This window comes from Bison bison, unplaced genomic scaffold (genome assembly GCF_000754665.1).
Source record: "Bison bison bison isolate TAMUID 2011002044 unplaced genomic scaffold, Bison_UMD1.0 scf7180017864370, whole genome shotgun sequence".
NCBI classification, from domain to species: Eukaryota; Metazoa; Chordata; class Mammalia; order Artiodactyla; family Bovidae; genus Bison; species Bison bison.
Genome location: NW_011494942.1, coordinates 12,933,281 through 12,940,779, shown reverse-complemented (window position 1 = coordinate 12,940,779; position 7,499 = coordinate 12,933,281). Strand labels below are relative to the sequence as shown.

Genomic DNA, 7,499 nt, shown 5'->3' with positions numbered 1-7,499 from the left:
CATATTCAGGACTGATTTCCTTTAGGATGGACTGGCTGGATCTCCTTGCTGTCCAAGGGACTCTCAAGAGTTTTCTTCAGCACCACAGTTCAAAAGCATCACTTCTTTGGCACTTAGCTTTCTTTATAGTCCAACTCTCACATCCATACACGAATATTAAAAAAACCATAGCTTTGACTAGATGGACCTTTGTTAGCAAAGTAATATCTCTGCTTTCTAATATGCTGTCTAGGTTGGTCATAACTTTTCTTCCAAGGAGAAAGCGTCTTTTAATTTCATGGCTTCAGTTACCAACTGCAGTGATTTTGGACCCCCCAAAATAAAGTCTCTCATGTTTCCCCATCTATTTGCCATGAAATGATGGGACCAGATGCCATGATCTTAGTTTTCGGAATGTTGAGTTTTAAGCCAACTTTTTCACTCTCCTCTCTCACTTTCATCAAGAGGGTCTTGATGAAATGAAGTGGTAAATTGCTGTAAATAGACATACTAAGGAGTTTAGATTTTATCCCACATAATGGGAAACCACTGAAGGACTTTATAAAGGGATATGATATAACAGATTTGATTTTTAGAACAATTACTTAGTAGCAATATGGAAGATAGATAAGACAGGAAAATCAATAAGGCTATTATAGTTATTCTGACAAAGACCCATACAGGACAATAGCAGTAGGAATAAAGAAGAGAAAATAGTTTTAACAGATGTTTAAAAGCTAGAACTTAAAAGATCTGGTGACTTATCAGGGGAGATAGGGAGGGAAGAAAAAAAGTGTAATTTTCAAGGTTCATGACTTCAGCCACTGAATGGAAATTTTTCTTAATGGCCTTTAAGTATATGATAGGCTCCTGAGCATCAGATATAAAATGAAGTATTGCCTGAAGGCAAAGAGATATGAGACGTATCACTTTACTGTATCATCATCCTACTCAAGAACAGCTGCATACTGCCTACCACATTAAGTGAAAAAAAACATTCTATGTATGTATGATACACAAATCCTTCTTTTTTCTTGCCCCTTTCATTTTAATGCCCATATCACACCCCCAGGGCTAACACTAGATACATGTACAAAAACTGTCTTTTTTTCTTGTTTAAAGTTTTTTTTTTTTAATGTGGACCACTTTAAAAATCTCTATTGAGTTTGTTACAATATTGCTTCTATTTCTTGTTTTGGTTTTTTGGCCACAAGGCACCTGTGAGCTTAGCTTCCTGACCAGGGACTGAACCATACCTCCTCCACTGGAAGGCAAAGTCTTAACCACTGGACCACTGGAAGTCCCCAAAAACTGTCTTGGAAGAGATATATCAAACCTTCTAATAAGTTTCTTTACTAACAAAATTCAGACTGGGGAAGTTATTCCCAATCAAGAGCTCAGCAACAGAGCCTTTAGAATAAAATACATCTGGGTGTCTCCTCTGGAGATTTTGACTCTGCAAGATCTAAGTTATCTGTAACTTAGAAAAGCTTAACAGGTGAGTTTGATGAAAGCCCCAGCTGAAAATCAGTTATGGAGACAGATAAATTTTCAATTGAAAGTTAAGTTTTAAGAACTAGCAGCTAAAGTTCAGGTTTGATTTCATCTCTTTTGTTTCCTAATATTTTACCATGGAAGTTGAATAAAACTAAGTAATATGATACCATGAAAAGAATGTGAAACTCTGAAGCTGCAGTTCAAGTCTGAGTTTCTTGGGTTCACAAACTCTGTGGCCTTGGGCAAAATACTTGATCTCTCCTTTAAGTCTTAATTTCTCAGGGGAATGAAGAAAGTATAAAGGTTATATAATGAAGAGGTTGTAATAGATAAATTTTGTAGATAACTTCTAAAATAATATAGAATTACAACACATTTTCTTTAAATATTTGGAAAAAGACCACATAGTCAAATGAAAAACAAACCTGATCAACATATAGCCCAAATCATACATCCATGAAAATTAAGTACCTCAAACTGTTTCAAACACATTTCTTAAACTTTGGGCATAATTATTGATTGTTGATTATTAATAATCTTATTAATAGATCATTAAAAAGCTATACCAGTAAAAAATTATTGCTAACATTTAACAAGTATGCTACATTTTATATTACTGAAAAATGAATTTGTTTGTAACTCTGTCACTTTACTTTTTTAAGATGAAAAACTACTTCAAATGTCTGTTTTGGATATCCAAAAGAATACACAATGTTTCAATAGCTGTCAATCCATGGAACATGGACTAAGGCAACTTTTGTACTCAAGATAGTAAGATAGTGTAACTTGCTGTCTATGCAATGTAGTCAGACAAATAAGAGGCACAAATATATCTGAAAAGAATTAATTTCCAAAATATATAAAGAACTCATGCAACCCAACAGCAAAAAAAAGAAACAATCTAATTAAAAAATAGGCAGAGGATCTGAACAGACATTTTTCCAAGACAGACATAGAGATGGCCAAGAGCCACCTGAAAAGGTGTTTAACATCACTAATCAATGGTACAACCTCACAAACCTGTTAGAATGGTTATTACCAAAGAGACATTAACAAGTGTAGGTGAGAATGTAAACTGGTGTGGCCACTATGGAAAACAGTATGAAGATTCCTCAAAAAACTAAAAACAGAACTATCATATGATCTAACAGTTTTACTTCTGGGTATTTAGCTGAAGGAAATGAAAACTCGAACTCGAAAAGATATTTGCACCTGTTCACTGCAGGATTATTTATAATAGCCAAGGCATGAAAACAACCTAAGTGTCCGTGAATGGATGAAAGGATAAAGAATAGTCAGTCACAGTCGCTCAGTCGTGTCCGACTCTTTGCAATCCCAAGGACTGTAGCCCACCAGGCTCCTCTGTCCATGGGATTCTCCAGGCAAGAATACTGGAGTGAGTTGCCATTTCCTTCTTCTTGGATAGAGCTTGGGTCTCATACATTACAGGCAGATTCTTTACTATCTGAGCTGTAAGTGGTGTGTACATATGTGATGGACTATCATTTAGCCATAAAAAAGGGAATTCTGCCATTTTCGACAACATGGATGAACCCTGTGGGCATTATGCTAAGTGAAATAAGTCAGAGATAGACAAATACTGTAAGATCTCACTTATGTGTGGGAATCTAAAAGAAAAACAACAAAAAACCTCACAGAAGCAGAGAGTAATAGCTGGTTGCCAGAGGCTTAGGGTGGCAAAATGATTGAAGGTGATCAAAAAGTACGAACTTTTAGTTATAAAATAAATACGTCACAGGAATATAATGTACAGCCTGCTGGTGACCACAGTTAAAACTTGAAAGTTGCTAGGAGAGTAGATCTTAGAAGTTCCTCATCACAAGAAAAAAAGTGTTTATTAACTATGTATGATGGTGGAAGTTGACATATTGCTGGAGCGCCTATCAAAGCCCTGAAGGATATACAATAAATAAGCAGAGAAAAATAAAAACTGAACAGTAAATTATATAACCTTTATAACACTTTTATTTTATTGTTAAATATTATAGTATTTATTACTAAACCAACTTGCTTCCACTAGTATTCCTCAAAGGATAGTGTTTTCTCCTTAGGTATTAATCTCCATATCCAACAACACCAAGCATACAGGCAACTAAACATGCCATGTGCCCATCAATTAATAAACAGTTCATTTTATTGAAAGCACACTTGACAGTTGCTGTGAAAATGGTTTACTCTTTCATAAACACTACAACAGTGAAAGAGGTGCCTTTTCAAACATCAAGTAAAATGCTACGGTGCATGCTCACACTCAGTTGTGTCCGATTCTTTCTGACCCCATGGACTATAATCCACCAGGTTCCTCTGTCCATGGAATTCTCCAGGCAAGAATACTGGAGTCGGCTGCCATGCCCTCCTGCAGGGGATCTTCTTGACCCAGGGATCAAACCCACGTCTCCTGCTTGGCAAGTGGATTCTTTACCACTGGGTTACCTGGGAAGGATCCCCCCCATCCCCACCGCTACCAATGCTACTACATCAGTCATTACTGCCCTCTGGATACAAATCTACACTCATTCAATAAGCCCTACGGCCTGCTCACAGCCTGGCTCAGAATGATTTTTCAGTCTCATCTCCTTCGTCTGCCTGTTGGTCATACACCCTGGCCACACCAAACTTCTGCCTGCTCTCTAAACCCACCAGACCTAGAGAGTCCTTCACCCACTTCTCCACGGCACACTCCTACTCATCTTCTAAGACCAGTCACCACTTCTGTGAAGCTTCAAGGGAGAGTTGATTTTTGTCTGCACCTCTCACAGCGCTATGTGTCAACCTCCCTTACCTGGTGGAACAGACTACACTAACCACCAAATCCTTCTAGAAATAAAGCTACTTAAAAGCAGAGGCTCATTCATTTTGATCATCTGACTGATACCCACCACTTTTAAACAAGAACAAAATCATTGATGAATGCTAAGAAAAGCAAACAGATATTGTTCAAGCATTCTCTCTAATATAACCTGGAAATGTATATGTACGTGAAAACACATGAAAGATCACAATGAATTCATCAACCACCAGATTAAATGGTGATTATCGCTCTGCAAAAGGATTCATTATTTTTACCAGAAAGTGAAAGTGAAAGTGAAGTAGCTCAGCCGTGTCCAACTCTTTGCAACCCTGTGGACTGTAGCCTACCAGGCTCCTTCCTCCATGGGACTCTCCAGGCAAGAATACTGGAGTGGGTAGCCAGGATGTTCCTGACCCAGGGATCGAACCGGGGTCTCCGCATTGCAGACAGACGCTTTAACCTCTAAGCCACCAGGGAAGCCCTTTTCCCAGAAATACTTAAAGTCCCCTTTAAAAATAAACTCTTTGTAAAATTATCCCTTTTATCCATTTTGTTATGTGACTTTTCAGAACCACTTTGTTACAAACCTAGATACATTCCTGACTGGCAACAAGATGATCATGCAGTCCAAATAAGACAGTCCAAAATTCAAATTTTAAAAGGCAATCTTGAGTAATTAAGTATCAAAATCATTCAAGAACCCTTTCAATCTAGTTTTAGATATCTACATTTTCTGAAGCAAGTCTATCTTTTGTGCAAGTCACTTTGTAAAATGCTTCATTCAATCATTTCTTAACCAAATCACTTGTGGAAGGTTTTAAGAATAACATGCAACAAAGTTAACATTTAGGAAGCTTTTGTTATTATCAGTTGTGTCAGAACCTGAGTCAGATACAAGTTCTAAAAATTCAAATACAATAGGACATAGATCTGACTTCATCTGTATAAAGTCTTTGTCAAGTTAAATGTGAGCTATGCACAGAAACTGGGAATGAATGAATTTGAAATTCTAAAATACATCTTCCTTCATTCTAGTAGTTAACGGCAATAATAATAGCCACCATTTAATGAGCACCCACTATTCACCAGACATTTCACGTAAATTCTCCCTGATCCATCCAAAAGCCCCTCAAAGAAATCTGAGCCTCAAACATTAAATGGCTGGCCAAGGCCACACAGGTAGCAGGTTCGTGAGCGTGTGCCCAGTTGCTTCAGCTGTGTCTGTCTCTTTTTAACCCCATGAACGGTAACCTGCCAGGCTCCTCTTGTCCATGGGATTCTCCTGGCAAGACTACTAGGGTGGGTGGCCCTGCCCTCCTCTAGGGGATCTTCCCAACTCAGGACCTGAACTCAAGTCTCCTGCATCACAGATGGATTCTTTACCCACTGAGTCAAGTAACAAGAAATGAGATTCAAATTCAAATTTGAATGGTTCTAAAGATTAAAAGTTAATTCACTTCTATGCTAACAACGTGTAATACTGAAATATTAACCCAAACTACAAGTCTCTTTCTTTCTTTGAACTGCTTAAGGATAAATGATTTAATGTATTTCTGTTTCTCATCACCTTAGCATGCAATAATTATTCTTTGAAGCATTACTAAGACTCTGTGCCTGAAGTCTATGCTTTTTGAATACAAAAATTAATACAGAAAACCTCAATTAAAATTAGAGTTGGGAATGGCTTGTAGAGGGAGTTCTCACATATTCTCACACTCCATTATTTGCATGCAGTGACCTTCACCGACATGCCTCGCTGGAAGCAGAACTCTGCACAGCAAGAGCCCAGGCAATGAGAAACCTCTCAGCTCCATAAATGAAAAAAGTTACCACCACCCCAAACTCCTACTTTCCTCCCTAGGACTTTCATTTAGAACAGCCCCTCTCAACTCTCTCCTTTTCCCTATAAAAGCATGCTCCCCTTTGTCTTTGGACTTAAGTGTGTGAAGTCACTCAGTCATGTCCAACTCTTTGTGACCCTATGGACCACCAGGCTCCTCTGTCCATGGAATTCTCCAGGCAAGATTCCTGGAATGGGTTGCCATGTCCTTCTCCAGGGGATTTTCCCAACCCAGGGATCGAATCCGTGTCCTTTAAGTCTCCGGCCCTGGCAGGCGGGTTCTTTATCACTAGCACCACCTGGGAAGCCCCTTGGACTTACCTATGGTTCACCACAGATTACATTTCCCAAACGGTAATTCTGTGCTGTTCCTCAATAAACCCATTTTACTGTTTTAGAGCAACAAGTTCTACTTTGATACTTCTATACAGTTAACTGTTTTGAATAGCACACAACAGTAACTTCCTTTTACTGAAGTCTAGACAAATACCTTTTCGGAGAAGTTTCAGTACCATGTTACATAAAAATACCAACTACTTTCTCGCAATGCTACTTAGAGGTAACCTCCATGGAGCTTAGCTTTTAGGTATTAAATGCTCTGAAACTAGCCTTAAAAATAAAGGAATGGATTAAAAGGGGCTCTCTAAATATTTGATTAAATACCAGGTGGTAACATCAATTTCAAGTATGAATTCCATGCTGGTGAAGGAAAAAAAAGTTTCAATTCAATAAAAATTCTGTTCCACCAGCTCTGCAAAATTTCACGGCTCATCTGCATTCTCTTAAAGCTTCTTCACTGATGGTACTTGTTTAGAAAGGATCAAGAGCCAAGTTTAATATAGGATTTATTTAATTATATCTGTTTAGGACAGTTGTATGTGGGTAGTTATTCTGCCATCAAAGTAATTAGCATTAAGATCAAAAGCTCCTTGCGTGAATCCAGAATACAAATTTGTTTGGATTTTATGTCATGGAACCACAGAAAGAATCCAGTAAGTCAACTTTAACTGAATTTATTTATGCCTGTCATTTTCTTTGGGGCAAATTCATTTTACAGACTGCTGGCAAAATAAGAGACTCAAAACTGGTCAGCTTTTATTGTTTGGTATTAACTCTTTAAGTGGTGGCCATAGAGCTGAAGCTAATTCAGCCATGTTGTTGGTTCAGAAGGGAACTTAATTATCTCAAGCCAAATGTATTTATATAATCAGTTGACAGGAAACAGATTAACTGCTATTATAATGTTCCTGAAGCCAGGAACTAGAAAACAAGATGAACTGTAATTAGAACAGCTCAAAAGCAAAGAGCTACCAGCTACTTTTTGTCCTTTTACTAAATTTGCAACAAAGTTTTATTTTATTTTTTATTTTT

At 37.7% G+C, this 7,499-nt stretch overlaps 1 protein-coding gene across 1 annotated transcript in view; it reads right to left on the bottom strand.

The window, feature by feature from the left end:
- The window catches only part of MRPS35 (mitochondrial ribosomal protein S35), a gene marked incomplete at its 5' end in the record, with an annotated part of 40,390 nt that overhangs the window by 8,116 nt on the left and 24,775 nt on the right, over positions 1-7,499 (bottom strand). The gene's annotated exons all lie outside the window — the stretch shown is intronic.